This window comes from Phyllobates terribilis, unplaced genomic scaffold (assembly GCF_046119375.1).
Source record: "Phyllobates terribilis strain yellow unplaced genomic scaffold, ASM4611937v1 Scaffold_49__1_contigs__length_9717188, whole genome shotgun sequence".
NCBI lineage: Eukaryota > Metazoa > Chordata > Amphibia > Anura > Dendrobatidae > Phyllobates > Phyllobates terribilis.
Window position 1 is genome coordinate 8,960,831 of NW_027362809.1, and position 14,870 is coordinate 8,975,700.

At 41.4% G+C, this 14,870-nt stretch overlaps 1 pseudogene; it reads right to left on the reverse strand.

The window, feature by feature from the left end:
- Window positions 1-314: 314 nt before the first annotated feature.
- LOC141191687 (uncharacterized) overlaps window positions 315-14,870 on the reverse strand; it is a 65,510-nt pseudogene continuing 50,954 nt past the window's right edge.

Sequence of the window (14,870 nt, forward strand, 5' to 3'; positions counted from 1 at the left end):
GGCTTCCAGTTGATGTTCAATATGTCCGAAGGTGGTGGCAGTGAAGTCAGCACTGACTGGGCGCAAGGCTCATGTGATGTAACAACCCCAGGAATGTGAGTCCCGGCTCCGCTGGAACGGCGCTGGCATGGGAGCTGAGTATGAGTGTTTTTATTTTAGCTAGGCCAAACATGAGGAATGACACGGGTTGTCCTAGTAGTGAACAACCTCTTTAAGATGATACAATTTTCAGTTAAAACATTTTCAACATTCTGGACATGAAAAAGGCTTCTCCCTTGTGTTACTTTTCTAAACTTTATTAAGAGTTTATTTTCAAGGAAAACATTTCCCACATTAAGAATATAACAAAGGCTTCTATCCTGTGTGACTGCCCTGGTGACTAAGAAGAGATGATTTCTTCACAAAACATTTCCCACATTGTGAACATGAAAAAGGCTTCTCCACTGTGTGAGCTCTCTGGTGTATAACAACAGCTGATTTCTGGTTAAAACATTTCCCACATTGTGAACATGAAAAAGGTTTCTCCCCTGTGTGAGTTCTCTGGTGTATAACGACAGCTGATTTCTGGTTAAAACATTTCCCACATTCTGAACATGAAAAAGGCTTCTCCCCTGTGTGAGTTCTCTGATGTCTGATAAAAGTTGATAACTGTGTAAAACATTTTCCACATTCTGAACAAGAAAAAGGCTTCTGCCTTGTGTGAGTTCTCTGGTGTATAACAACAGATGACTTCTGGTTAAAATATTTCCCACATTCTGAACATGAAAAAGGCTTCTCCCCTGTGTGAATTCTCTGATGTCTGATAAAATTAGTCATGTGTGGAAAACATTTCCCACATTCTGAACATGAAAAAGGCTTCTCCCCTGTGTGAATTCTCTGATGTTTGATAAAACTAGTCATGTGTGTAAAACATTTTCCACATTCTGAGCATGAGAAAGGCTTCTCCCCTGTGTGAGTTCTCTGATGTCTGATAAAAGTTGACATCTGTGTAAAACATTTTCCACATTCTGAACATGAAAAAGGCTTCTCCCCTGTGTGAATTCTCTGATGTTTGATAAAACTAGTCATATGTGGAAAACATTTTCCACATTCTGAACATAAAAAAGGCTTCTCCCCTGTGTGAATTCTCTGATGTCTGATAAAACTAGTCATATGTGGAAAACATTTCCCACATTCTGAACAGGAAAAAGGCTTCTCCCCTGTGTGAGTTCTCTGGTGTATAACAACAGCTGATTTCTGGTTAAAACATTTCCCACATTCTGAACAGGAAAAAGGCTTCTCTCCTGTGTGAGTTCTCTGGTGAATAACAAGATTTGATTTCCTGCTAAAATATTTGCCACATTTGGAACAAGAAAATCTATTCTCTATCGTATGAGTTTTTTGATGTATAGGAAAAGACTTTTCGTGGGGAAAACTATTACCACATTCTGTACGTGAAAATGGCGTGTTTGCTTTAGGAGCAGTTTGTTTTTTAGTGCTTATTTTGTGACTATGATTTTCCTTAGTAGTCCGTGATGAATCAGAAGATAGGACCTGTTTCAAAGGATCAGATGACAGATCTTTGCTGTGAAGGGATGATGATATATCTGGAGTAATGGTGTTCCCTTCAATTGTATCCTGTGGAATCTCACGATCGTCTGATTTAAAAATTGAAGATGTCAGCTGTCCCTCTGATCTCCTGGTACAGTCATCTGCTATGATAAAAATAAATTATTATTTTTTAATAAAATATCCTTGAATTTTATATTTTTTAATATTTCTACTTAAACTCTCTGTAAAAATATGAATTATTCAGCAAGACAATGACAGTTCACAGTCTAATAGAAAACCTCATAGGATGAACCTGTTATGTTGGGGAAAATAATACCAATAAAAACTTCCACTCATCCCGCAAAGAACAAGCCCCCACTCAGGCCCATCATCTGTCAGTGGAAAAACTGAGGTTTCCACATCATTAGTGTCTCAAAGGCTCTTGAAGAGCAACATGACTTCCATAAACTAATCCAGCAATATCCCCTCTCCCAAAGTCAAATCTCCCCCTCGCTTCAGAGCCTTTAGGTGTGTCCAAACCACATTTAGCATCCATGTATTTGGCATTACTATAGTGAGAAGAACCCACTTAATTTACAGAGTGTGTCTCCTGGAGCACAATCTGGGCACTATGTGTTGGGTAACAAAATGGCAAATGCACAATTTTCACTCTATAACATCCACTGCGTGCTAATTACTGAAAAGTACCTGTAAAGTCAAAATATTCCCTACTTCTAAAGATTAATTCATTCAGGGTTATAATTTCCAAAATGGAGTCACTTTATGGGGATTTCTACAGCTCTAGTTTTCTGCCTTTTGTCATATTAAGGGCTTCTGCAAATGGTGTGTCCCATCTCCTCTGGGATCTGCTCCTACGACGTCTGCTTCTCTCACCAGGAGCCTTATTCATTCTTCAGGCGGCGCTGGTGATGGAGGAGACGTCAGAACCAGAAGCTCTGGGCGGCGCAGGCTCTGTCCAGCCACTAAGATTAGGGTGCCTGGGACCTTTAGTACCATCCAGTCTGGCAGCATGGGTGTGTGTGTTGTCCAGCTGGAGTAATCTGCTCCCTGCTTCAGCCAACTGGAAATCACCACACCCTACTAAAGCTGGAAGCATATTGCCGGAAGCTGCCAGATACAGCCTTGTTCTCCTCTGGTTCAGTCCTCTGTGCTCAGCTCCCGGCTTGTGTATTTGTTTCCTGTTGTGACCTCGGCCCGTTTACTGACTACTCTTGTGTCTTCTGATTTTGTATTTTCTCTGCTCTCCAGGTTCTGACCCGGCTACCTGACTATTCTTCTTCACATCTCACACCACAGAACATCAGGTAACACCATGGCTCAAGCCTAGGGGGTCTCTGTGTAAGTCCAGGTACAGAAAAAACGGAGTAGATAGTGCCAAGCCTGTTCATGGTGACCATCTTTTGAGCTGCCAGGTGATCATGAACAGTGCCACCAATACATTGTGTCTGCAAACACAGCAAGATCTGCATTCAAATAGCTAAAGGTCGTTCCTTCCCTTCTTAACTCTGCCATGTGCCCAGATAGTAGGATACAACCGTATATAGGGGATTGTTGGATTCAAGAAAAGGTGGAAAATAATTTGAAAGGTCCATTTGTTTCCTATTATCCTTTGTGAAGAATTCCAAAGTTATCACCACATAAAGTGACACACGTCAGATTTAAAAAATGGGGCCTTATTAGGAACACAAAACTGGCTGCAGGAAGGGGTTAAATCAGAGTATTTTGGGAACTAACCACTGTAGTCAAAAACTGACTATAGATAATAACACATCTACTGAAATGATCAAACTCAACAGTCTTCATCAGTAAGTAGTGAGTAACTAGTGGTGAAACCTCTCTGGGGTAATTAGAGTATGGGACTCGGTGGCTCTTGGGAATCTAAACTATCGTAAGGGCCAATATTTTCTGTCAGATGAGTTTCAAAAAGAAATATTAGACGTTCAAAGAGAACTTTTTATATTAGTGCAGAGTTGAGGTGTCTTAAATTTAGCTTAGATATATCATGTCACAGGTATAATGTTTGTTTTTATGTAGGTTATCGCAATACTAGTCGGTTTTAAAATAAATTGAAAAGTCAGGATAAAGGGAAACTCTGTTGTTATTGTACAGAAATTCACACTTGGCCCTCACTGCACATTTAATGTTGTCGATTCTAAAAGCAAAGTTTGGTCAGAAAGACTGGACCTGGTCTTGTAGGAACCATATGAGGACATTCAGCAGCACAAAAAGGACTTTCAATGCCCAAAGTCATTTGAACAGTTTTGTTTTTGGAAGAGGAGAATGTTTTAATCTAGAGGCAAAATGATGATCACACGATTGTGATATGACCGGACTACACCACCGATAAAGCAGCCACAGCCGGTGACTGAGAAGAATCTGTGACTTCGCTGCATTTAGTGGTCACTACTCACCTGGGTAGTCATATGTAGGAATCTCCTCTTTACACCGCTCATCACCCCTCACATATGTCTCTGTAGTATTAATATGGGTCAGATCTTCACCCTGAAACAAATATTGTAAAAGTCACAGACAGATGGAGAAATCCCATCTATGATCGGCTCTAATCCTGCCATCTCCACCGTTCTCATTACACAAATATAAAACATATAATACTGGTGGATAAAACAAGACTGAGCACAAGACCTTCACAGCCGTCTACACATCATAGGGGAGATCTCATGACACCTTCTCTCCATCTACCTGATAATCCTGAGGAACATTGGGGTCTTCTTGTTTACAGTCCTGGGGAAGAAGAGGACGGGGACATCTCTCTGGTGTTGTCCTCTTACTAGATAGATCTGGAGGAAACATACAGGGACTGAATTCATGGTAACATAGAACACATTTTTTGTAAACCAACCTTAAAATAACGACACGCAACACCAGTTGGAAGAAAATGGCCGTGATGTTTATTTAGGGTAACCAAATGAATTAAATAACTTGAATAATTTATTCACCAATAAAAACTCAATAAAAATTACCAACACATTAATCCAATTCACCCAGAAACTGGGCAATTTTCCCACAAATAAACAACACGACAAAGGGAAATTTTTATTGATACAAGGGAGGGAGGGTGGGGTCTTCGTTCTTTTGACAGGATAATGAGGTAACCACAGAACAGCTGTTCTATTTATACAATAGAAATTCCCGCACTTTCTTAAAACAACCAATCAATGGGTCACAAAAGAGCGCCAAGAATAACTGGCTCAAACTGGATATAACCTGCTCGTGGACACCAGAGACCACAGCATAACCTTTTGACCCCAAAACGCCATACACAGGCGATAATTAAACTGTATTCAAACCATGTACTCATAGAATAAATTCATCCAGTGTCCATATTCCCATGAGACCCCCCTTTTATTTGGGTATAGGTGGGGCTACCAATCTTTACATACAGATAATTATAGGCAGTGTGTCTGTCTATTACCTGGTGATGTGAGGGGCTGGGGAACCTCCATCATGACGTCCTTGTACAGATCTTTGTGTCCTCCTAAATACTCCCACTCCTCCATGGAGAAATAGACAGTGACATCCTGACATCTTATAGGAACCTGACACATACAATGATATCGTCATCCCACCGATCCCTTCATAGTGTTACTGTATAATGTCCCAGCATTCCCAGCAGTGTCACCTCTCCAGTCAGCAGCTCAATCATCTTGTAGGTGAGATCTAGGATCTTCTGGTCATTGATGTCCTCATGTATCAGGAGGTGAGGTGGAGGCCATGTGATTGGGCTCAGGGGTCTTCCCCATCCCTCAGACACAGGGTCCTGACAGCGCTCACTAGAGGTCTTCTTCACTACTGTGTAATCCTGGTTATGGAGAGACACATTAATAAATCTCACTACAGACATTTCCAGAGTCCTCTCCTCTCCAGTTCTGTCCATCTGTTATTCCCATAGATAAGAATGATGTAATGTGACGTCATCAGAATCTCTCACCTCTCCAGTAAGCCGGAAGAGGATCTCTAGGGTGAGGTGCATTATCCTCTTCGCCACCTTGTCTCTGTCCATATCCATCTTTGATGGATCAATAAGGAAAATTCTCTTATATAGAAGATCTTCACTGAGAGGATCCGATATTGTAGGGACCTGAATGAGAAGATGATGAGCCGATGTAACATCATAAAAATCCTGTGTGATAATACAATTACTGGAGATAATAAGGGGAAACATATGAGGAGATTTATTATTTTACAGTATTTAGTCTTCTTCTTTACATCTAGTAATAAAACCTATATATTTTAGGCCACACACAACTAGCAGTTTCTTCCTCGGAGTCTGCAGCTGAATACCTTTCTCACGAGATGGGTATCTGATGGTTTTATGAGATGGCTGTTTGTTCTCGGCCCCGACACTTTCACAACTCCTGTCTCCTGGTTTAATCGTTAGAGAAACACATAACGAGAACCTGGCTTACACCTCTGGGTTGTCACAGATGCGGCATTGATAAATGTCCACCATGTAAATATGCCGAACACAAGAAATAGATTTAATCACATTAAATAAAACATTTCATTACACAATGTATCACCTGCAGCAGAGAATTTGTAGTATATTGTATTCAGTGTCTGGGATGTAATGTCAGATATGTCGGCTGCTCCTCCTGTAAATAAGGCAGAGAATTAATGAGCACATAGGAGACCCCACTAATCCCGCGGCCATTAACCCTTCCAATCTTTCCACACATTTCCTAAGAGAACACAATGGTGACTGAAAGACATTTCAGTTTTGTGGCATTGAAAGGGTAAATAGTTCAGGTGGAGGGGAGATGGCGGAGGGGCATTGCTGAACCGTGAAGCTTCCTGGACACTGAGGGTAAATCCATCGCACCGGAGGGTATAAAGAGAATGTGTGGACGGTTATCACTACTATCTACATTACTGTGCTGGAGCTAGGAGAGGAATAATGGCATTGTGTGAGGACTTCTCTGGGCTTCTGTCCTTCATCCTGGAGTCGTCTGAATGGATCTAATGTGGACGGGAACCAGCTAAGCCGCATTCTGTCCACAGCTGTTACCTCACTGTTCACACCACACAGAGACCCCAAAAGAGTCTCCGTGCTGAAGGGGTTAATGCCCCCTGCACCCAGTAATGGGGGATCTCCACATACCTCCACCTGCAGAGCCGCCACCACATATATGGCTGTTCTGTGCACACAGGACCTGTGATGAGGTCACAGGAGGGGAGGAGTCAGGGGTCACATGATCAGGGGCCTCAGTGGATGCACAGTGTGAACTGTGCGGCTCCTGTACAGTGATATCCGGAGTGAAGACGCTACATGGAGACGTCTCCGCAGTCAGTGACATTTCCAGCATTATTTGCCCCTCACTACTGGCACAATTACCCCGCGCCGCCTTTTCTACAGTTTTATGTGTGAATGTAACGTGGGATTTTCCTGCTTGGAGACAAATAGACGACACATGAGGTGATTATCACCAGTTACCAGACGTCTACTATATGGCGGCATATGATTGTGACGCGCCCCCTGGGCCATATTCTTTAGGGGAATACCCGGAGCCGGATCAGATGGGGGTTGTAGTCTTCCGAGTGGCTGTGACCCGGTCCGTGCCCAGGGTGTCAAGCTCAGAGTATGTGGCAGTCCTACAGATGTTATAAAGTTCTTAATGTCGACTACGCCACCCGTTGTATTGCGGTCACTATGGCCGCCGCTGCAGCAGGGTCCGCTGAGGCTGATGGTGTTGGTGCAGCTTTTGGTAGTATAACCCCCAACGGGTGGGGTATAGCCTCAGGGGGTCAGGTGCAGAGGATGGGGGTTGTGGTGGTGCAGCATAGATGTAATTAAAGACAGAGTCGGGTTGTGCAGTTTAGGGTATTTACTTACTGCTGATGTTCCGGTCACTCTAGCTTCAAGTGACCACCCGAGCCGTGCTGCGTCCACCAGGTCCTGGATTCAGCCAACCCCCAAGCAAGTCCGGAGCGTGACCCTGAGCTCTCCTTCTGTCCTTTCCTCTGGCCGTCCCCACCAGGGATCTACCTAGGTCCAGCTCCCTCGGGCCTTCTGTTGGGAGACCCTTGGCCTTGGGTTCCCTGACCCTCCATGTGGTTTGCCTTCAGGGTAGATGTGGTGGGTGATCGTGGCAGATCAATCCTGCCCACGACCTCCGGTTCCTGGCTAAGGTGTGCTGTAGCCTCTGCCAGCTTGGGATCCGGTACCCAATTGCCAACTCTTCACCCGGTGATGGACTTTGGGTTCTCAGAGTCCTTTTCTTTGTCCCCTCTGGGTCTTTCTTCCTTTCTCCTCTCTCTCTCTCTGGGGCTGCTCTGCTCCTCTTCCTCTGACTTCTCACAGACTGACAGACTGTGGCTGACTGACCGCCTTCTCACAGACTGACCCTGATCTAAGATGGTGCCCACCTTATATACACCCTCTATGTGTGAGCTCAGGTGACCAGCACCCAATGAGCTCCTATCTTTACCCAGGCTGCTCCCCCTATCTGCCCCTACACTACTTGGGATGTACCACCCCCCTCCCACTCCAGCCAGGAACAGACTCGGTCGTACCTGCACATTTCTAAGTGGGAGTACCGTTGGTCTGCTCCTCGGAAATGGGATGTGTGTAGTGCATGCAGCTAACTGAGCTCAGTTCCACACTCCATCCTTACCCGGGAGTGGAATATCACACCTCTGGGTTGAGGTGCAATACCCCTGTAGCAGCCGAATCCTCAGGGTGCTACAATTGTGCTATCCACTCCATACCAGGAGCTAAAAGGCCAAAATCTCATATGTTTAACCCCTTCCAGGGAGGGCGGCCTTGATAGACTATATTCAGAGTCCAGGTAAGGGTTCGTTCACATCAGCGGATTATAAATCGCTCCGATGTTCATCCCGAATTATTGGACGAGTGTCATGCGAGTGTGAGATCTTTTTCTCGCCTGCATCCATATACAATGCGTTATTAACATCGTCTTTTACTGACTATAATCCTCTATGTAACTTAAAACTGATTACAAAACAAAGAAAACAATCTTATATACAGAGATAGATAGAAGATAGAAAGAAGTTAGAGATATGATAGATAATAGATAGATAGATGTCCTGCAGGTATATAATTTCACAACCCCCTATATGTTATAAATCTGCATCCTTTGGAGCCTTTCATGTGGAACTAAAGGGTGTTTAGCCTTGTTTAACCTAATAAATAATAATAAAAAAAAACGACATGGGGTCCCCCTATATTTTTGTAACCAGCAAAGGTAAAGCAGACAGCTGAGAGCTGATATTATCAAGTTGGGAAGGTTTCTGTTTATTGGGCCCTCCCCAGCCTAAAAATACCAGCTCATAGCCACCCTAGAAGTGGCACATCACATGAGATGCACCAATTATGGCTTTTGCCTTTGCTCTTCCCAACTGCCCAGATGCATTGACAATTGGTGTAAAGTATCTTGGGGTTAATGTCAGCTGTGGTTTGTCAAAACTCACAGCTGGCATCAAACCCTGGTGATAGTAATGGAGAGGTGTCTATCAGACAACCCATTACTGACCCAGTAATAAAAAATAAAAAGACCCACGAAAAAATACTTAATTTGAATAAACACTCCCCGACACTTTTTTTTTATTAAACCACCCCCCCCCCCCCCCCACACACACACAAAAAAAAAGCATTCAGGTCCAACGTAGTCCACCGAATCCGACGATGATGGGCATTTCCACCATATATGTAATACAGACCCGTCTGCACCACCACACCGCCAGCACAAGTCCGAAGATGCTACTTAGCATAGTGTAACAATGTTACCATCTGGATAAAATCTTATCGTTTTTCTCATGAGCACGGCCTTTGTGGGAGAGTATGAATGTTTTTTGCCTATATTTCTCTGAAATTAGACTACCCAATTCCTTCTCCCAACCCCAGTAAAGGGTAGAGGGTCATTGCTGGTGTCCATTTGTGTTGCTTTGTGTATGCAAATAGAAGTTTAGTACAAGGACCTACTTGAGTGATTAAGGGTTCAAACGGAGTAAGTTCATCCTTTATACTAGAAATATGTAAGAATTTATAAATGACCTGAGCTGGAAATAAGCCAGGCAGGATAGACTCCTAATTGGAAAGGAGCCACGAAGTTCTATAAAGGAAGGAAAAGAGCCTGATCCCATGAGAACGTGTCTCAATCTAACCCCATCAGATCAGTCCCAGATTAGAAATGAGTTCGTACCTGAAGCAGAGGGAAAATCTGGGTTGCCAAACAAGGGCGTTAATGGACCCAACCTACGTGGTATAGATGAAGAGATTAAGACTTGATCCCATGTTTTCAAAAAGTGTTGATTAGGTATTGGTAATTGTTTAGTTTGTACATGTATTTAGTCAATCCAAGGTAGAGATGTGAGTATCCACGGATAGAAGTCCCCTTCCAGTTTCACCCATTGCTTATGTTCCACAGATGTGAACCAGTCCACTACTCTCATAAGAATTAGTGTTCAGCGAGTATGTTCTATTAACCCTTTCGCCGAGTATGCTCGGGCCGAGCTCCGAGTATTTACAGCTGCTCGGTGATATGTTTAAATCGCTCCCATGTGCATGATTTGCAACTGTTTGACAGTTTTAATACATGTGAGGAATGTCTATTTCTTACACATTCCTCACATGTAATAAAGCTGTCAAACAGTTGCAAATCATGCACACGGGAGCAATTCAACTATATCACCGAGCAGCTGTAAATACTCGGAGCTCGGCGCGAGCATACTCGGACAGAACATACTCGCTCAACACTAATAAGAATCAAAGATTGGTGGTAGTTTTTTTAGATCAGACATCCTAGTACTCACCTTTATTTTTGGAACATCACAATATTTTAAAACGTATCCTAGACTTCGACGTTTCCCATACTACCTAATAGCGTTGTCAAGATAGGAGAAAAAGGTCTGAGGAACGCAGACAGGAATGATCTGGAATATAAAAAGAAGTTTTGGCAAAATGTACATTTTATCACATAAATACAACCAAACCAGGACAAGAGTTTGAATTTATAATTCATTAAATTTTGAAGAGTTTGTTCAAGGACAGTGATATAATTTAAACTATACAGATCATCCATGTTCCCTGGAATTTGTGTACCGAGGTACTTAGCTGTGTCTTTCTGCCACTTAAAGGGAAAGTTAAAAATTAGCTGTTGTCTTATGTTATTGCTTCTGATTTAGAGTAGTTGAGTTTAAAATCGTTTTTGGCCAAATTCTTCGAATTCCTTTAGTATAGAAGGAAATTAGATAATTGGGTTTGAAAACAGAGCACCAAGTCATCTGCGTATAGAGCTAGTTTATAGTGATGTGAGCCTATAGTAACTCCACTAATATCTGGATTTTTTTGTAATGCTACCGCGAAATGTTCCATCACCAATGTGTATAGGAGAGGTGATAAGGGACACTCTTGCTTTGTCTCATTTTTAATAGAAAATGTGTCATATAGAAGGCGTTTACCCTATCGCTTTAGGGTCAGTGTAGAAGGATAGAATTTTAGATAACAGGAAAGAGCCCAACCCATTTTGTAATAAGGTGCTCTTCAAGAAAGTCCAGTGCATTGTGTCAAACACTATTTCAGCGTCCACAGAAACAAGGCACATTGGGATCCCCTGGTTTTTTTTGCACGTGAAACTAACAACATTTTATCTGTATTATCACAAGCTTCTCTACCCTTAACGAAGCCAACCTGATCATTGCTAACAATTGTAGGTAAGTAGTGGGAGAGCCATGGTGCAATTATATTAGAGAATATTTTGACATCTACACTAATTAATGAAATTGGATGAACATTAGGGCAGGCATTTAGTCCTTTTCCAGGCTTTGATAAAACCATTATATGAGCCTCAAGTGATTGGGGGGCAAAAGGGGAGTCTTCTGAGATATTATTGAACACTAATGGTAATAACAGAGGTGCAAACATGTTATTAAATCTATTATTGAATCCATCTGCCCCAGGGCTCTTCCCGATAGGAGACGCCATTAAAGCTTTGTCTAGTAAATCCTGCTCAGGGGTCTGTAAGGAAGGAACGGCAGTATGATTTGTTAATTTTTGTTTCAAGAAAATTAGGTGGCATGTCGTGGTATTTTCCATGAATATTATGAAGTGAGCTATAACAGCAATGAAATGCGTCAGCTATGTCAGTGGGGTTATGAATTTATAGCAGTAGTGCTCCTTTTGTTTTGGATATATACAGCTCTGGCAAAAATTAAGAGACCACTGCAAAATTTTCAGTTTCTCTGATTTTTCTCTTTATAGGTATATTATAGAGTAAAATGTACATTGTTGTTTTAGTCTATAAACTACTGACAACACGTCTCCGAAATTCAAAGCTAAAAATTTTGAATTTATTTGCAGCAAATGATAAAGCGTCAAAATACTAAAAAAGAAACACAGTGCTTTCAGACCTCAAATTACTCATGTTTTAAATGTGAAATCAATATTTGGTGGACTAACCATGATTTTTAATCACAGCTTTCATTCCTCTTGCCATGCTTTCCACCAGTCTTGCAATGCTTTCCAATAGAAAACTGTTCAGTGGTCTCTTAATTTTTGCCGGAGCCGTATGTCCTTTGCATCCGTGGATGTAACTTCCTTGTCAATGAGAGACCACATTTATCTGTGAATTCATACGAGTACCTTCACATGCGATCTTGATATTTTCTATACGTTTGATCTATTAAAGACCTTCCCTCCTTTCTTTTTTTTAATCAGATCATTTTTATTTAAAAAAACTAAGAAAGACCAACATTTTGTTTTTCTTATACAAACTTTGTGACAAAAAAAATAAAAAGAAAGAAAAAACAGTAACAATACAAGAACCGGTTTACAATGATATAAATCCCAATATCGCTCTATAGTACAATGTTTTGGAACAGTAATTTTACATTTGTACATAAATATCTGAATACTCCCTGACGGCTTTTTTTCCCCTATTGGGACATCAATAGAAAAATAATATATCTAAGAAGGGGCAATTGTGTGGGCTGAAACAATTATTATTTGCTAACACCTTAGGTATAAGGATATAAATTCCTGGTTTTCTGCAGGTATATGTACAAATGGTCCAGTATAGTATTTCTGAAGCAATACCTGGGGTAATTAACCATTGCTTCCATATGTGTATGGATTTCTTGAGAGCGTTCCTTTTAATATAAGCTCCCCTTTCCAAGCATAGAGTGTTATTTATCCTGGATTTTAGTTCTGTTATCGTTGGGGGAGAATTGTCTATCCAATGTAGTGCCAACAACTATCTGGCTTAGAATGATATTCTTGAGCTATCTATTGCCATATGGGAGTCTAAGTCTACGTCTTCTGCCAGGAGTTCTAGGATACAGATTTTAGGCTCCAACTGAAGTTGTATCCCAAATACAGATAGTACAAGAGCGATCACCCCCTTCCAGTAGTCGCCAATATTTACACATTCCCACGTCATATGCATCAGGTGGGCGCGTCCTTTTGACCACATCTAGGAAATGTGTCATCCATTTGTATTTCAATTTTAAATAAAATTCTTGTAGATTATATATTCTATGAATGAGAAGAATTCGGGTCAATCTTTGTGACTCTGACAATGAAAGTTTCGGTGTCAAATCCAGTATTTCCCCCATTGCTCCTCAGATAAGGGACCCACATCCTCCTCCCATTTTGTCTTAACTATCAAAGGATATTTATCAAAATGTAGGGCCAGTAACTGCCTATAAAAAAGGGATATTAGACCTTTTGTATCCAACGATGTAGTAATGGTATCTATTGGGTGATATCTATAAATCAGTATGGCGTTTATTTTAGTTGTGTACTATATGCAAGACGTATTTGCAGATATTGATAAAACACCCTATGCAGAAGGTTAAAACCTGCCTTTATTTGTTCAAACCTCTTGAATAATCCATCCCTCAAGAGTTGTGACACCAAACATATACCCCTATCCTCCCATTCACTAACATTTTTTAGTTTCTGTAGCTCTGGTAAGTTATAGCTGTGCCATAAAGGATTATAGTTTGTGTACTTTCCAATCCCCAGAATATTTTTACCCCTATCCCACGCCTTATATATTAACTTTAGTGTATGACATTTTAAGTCATTTTCTTGAGGAGGCCCTATATCTAGTACTGAGAATGGAAGCTTTCACTTGGTTCCTTCCATAAGTAGGTGCCCTGAAATTACACAATATTTGCGAGTACCCCATCCATGAAACTACTTTAGCTCCCTTCTAGTGTTAAGCAGGTCTACATATACCTAGAAGGAAGCAGATCATTTATGTTGTTTGTCAAGTAGATCAATCTGCTCAAGCAAATGGAAGACTTTAGCTGTTCTCTCCTTTTTTTAGCCTTTATCTAAGTTTTATTATTATCCCTCTGAGGACGTATGTGAGTGCTTCCCATTTAAATGGTAAGGCAGTTTCATCATGCTCATATATTTGAAGCAGTCTATAGTCTCAAGAAGGTCTGAGACACAGAGTGAGTCTTTCAGCAGATTATCATTTAGGATCCAACATCTGAAGTCTTGGTGGAGTCCGGCATAGTCAGATTACAATATACAGGAGCATGATCTGACCATACAGCAGTTCCTACCTGAGATGTAGGTTGTAACGTAGGCAAGTGACGGCTAATTAAGAAAAGGACTATATGGCTATGCATATTGTGTAAAGGAGAATAATAGGTATAATCCTTTACGTCTGCATGTAGTATCCTCCATATATCGACCGATTGAGACCGGAGCACGTTTAGCAAAGCTTTTGTTTGTGTTTTAGATTGGTGACACCAGCCCCGGGACGCGTCTAAAGAAGGATCCAAGACAAAATTAATGTCACCTCCAATGATGATAAGGTCCTCCGCACAATATTTTAGTTTGTTTAAGTAATGACGGCATGTCTTAATTTGGTCACAATTAGGGAGATAGAAGTTTTCCAAAGTCAAAATTTTGGAGTAGACGGAGATCTTAACAAACACGAACCTCCTCTTCGTGTCAGACAGTGTTTCTACAATAGTATGCAGCAGTGATCTGTGGCGGCCTATACTCAGCACCCTAGACTTCAAAACATTAATCATCTTGGCATCCCAGAAAAATGCTATCTATTAGTAAACTGAGGTACAGTATATGATCGCCTCTAAAGTGTGACTCCCGAAGAAAGAGAAAATGTACGTGCTGTTTATGCCAATGATAAAACACTTGAGCTCCTTTCTCTGGAACATTAAGTCCTCTGACATTTAATGAACAAGTTTTGAGTTGTGCCATATTATATGAAAAAAAGGGGGAATGGAAGAAAGAAAGGTTAAGAGAAAAGAGGATTTATAGATGGTAGATAGTAATGTCTACCTCTCAGTGTCTAAGAAGTATA